General features: G+C 33.9%; 1 long non-coding RNA gene across 1 annotated transcript in view; it reads right to left on the reverse strand.

Annotated features, from left to right (window-relative positions):
* LOC105139009 (uncharacterized) overlaps positions 1 to 1,509 on the reverse strand; it is an 11,025-nt gene that overhangs the window by 8,427 nt on the left and 1,089 nt on the right. The window lies entirely within an intron of this gene.

Here is a 1,509-nt window from a genome sequence, read left to right on the forward strand (position 1 = left end):
TAGACCCATCAGAATTAGTTTTAATCTTATACACCCAATGACAACCAACAACACTCTTATCAGGAGGTAAAGGAACCAGATCTCAAGTATCTATCTTATGCAAAATAGAAAGTTCCTCATCCATGGCTTGCTGCCAAAGTGGATCAAGAATTGCCTTTTTATAGGAAGAGGGCTCAAAGAGACAATGAATATAAGCTAAAAAGGAAGTAAATGATGAAGAAGAACAAGAATAAGCAAAATCTGGTAGTTTTATGGACTTATGAATGCAGATGGATTGACGTGGAGGTGGATCTATAATCTCAGATGAAGTTTAAGGGGTTGTATATGAGAATAGAGCTTCAAGTGTGCCAGAAAGTAAAGTACCAGTATCTGCAGAGTTATGAGTATAAATTGATCGAATATGGGGAGATGTATCATTACCAGAATTCTCAGAAAAGGGATCTATATGAATAATATCAGATTTAGTCATGTTATGAGTAGTGGATGGAATAGAAAAGAAAGGTATATGCTCAAGGAAGACCACATAAAGTTTCTGAGTTATTGGATCAAAACAACTATATCCCTTTTTACCTTCACCATAACCTAGAAAGACAAACAACGGATCGAGAGGATAACTTATTGCGTTCTACATGAGGATGAATAATGCAATAAGTACAACCAAAGACTCTAAATGAGGAATAATCAGAGACATACCCATATAACTTTTCAAAAAGAGATAGACCGAAACTATGAGAAGATGGAATTGTATTAATCAAACTTACTACAATAAAAACAATTTCTCCCCAAAAATCACTAGGAATAAAAGCAAATAACAAGAGAGAATGAGCAGTTTCGATAATATGCCTATGTTTTTTTTCAGCAACACCATTTTGCTTAGGAGTATCTATACATGAAGTTTGGCGGATGGTTCCATCTAAGGCAAGCAATTGGAAAAATTTATTAGAGGTGTATTCCCCACCCAAATCATATCTAAAACATTTAATCACAACAGAATTTTGAGTTTTGATAAGAGCTCGAAAAGCTGTATATATCTCAAAGAATCCAGAATGATGTTTCATTAAATAAACCCAATAATAACAAGTATGATCATCAATAAAAGAGATATAATATCGAGACCCTCCAAGCTTGATTAGCTTAGTTGGATAGAGTGTGTGGAAGTTACTGCTGCAGTATTATGGTGTGATGATTTATAACCCTAAGGTGAGGAATAGGTTGTGACTGACTGCCAGACTTCCAAACTTGATTCTGTTGTCTTAACTTAGGACATTGAGCCTTCTAATGACCTTTCTACTTACAGAAACTACACTCATCAAAGCCAACCCTTGTGTAAGGTTTCTTTTGATGATTAGAGAATGACTTAGAAGGTACTGTGATTAGTACTTAAAAGTGCATTTTTATCAAGGTTTTATATCATCATTTTGCACTTGAAGTATCAATAACTCCTTAACTAAAACATGTTTTATAATAACATATCTAATAATATAAGATACCTTTAAGTTGTGGTAAATG

This window comes from Populus euphratica, unplaced genomic scaffold (assembly GCF_000495115.2).
Source record: "Populus euphratica unplaced genomic scaffold, PopEup_1.0 scaffold226.1, whole genome shotgun sequence".
Lineage (NCBI taxonomy): Eukaryota > Viridiplantae > Streptophyta > Magnoliopsida > Malpighiales > Salicaceae > Populus > Populus euphratica.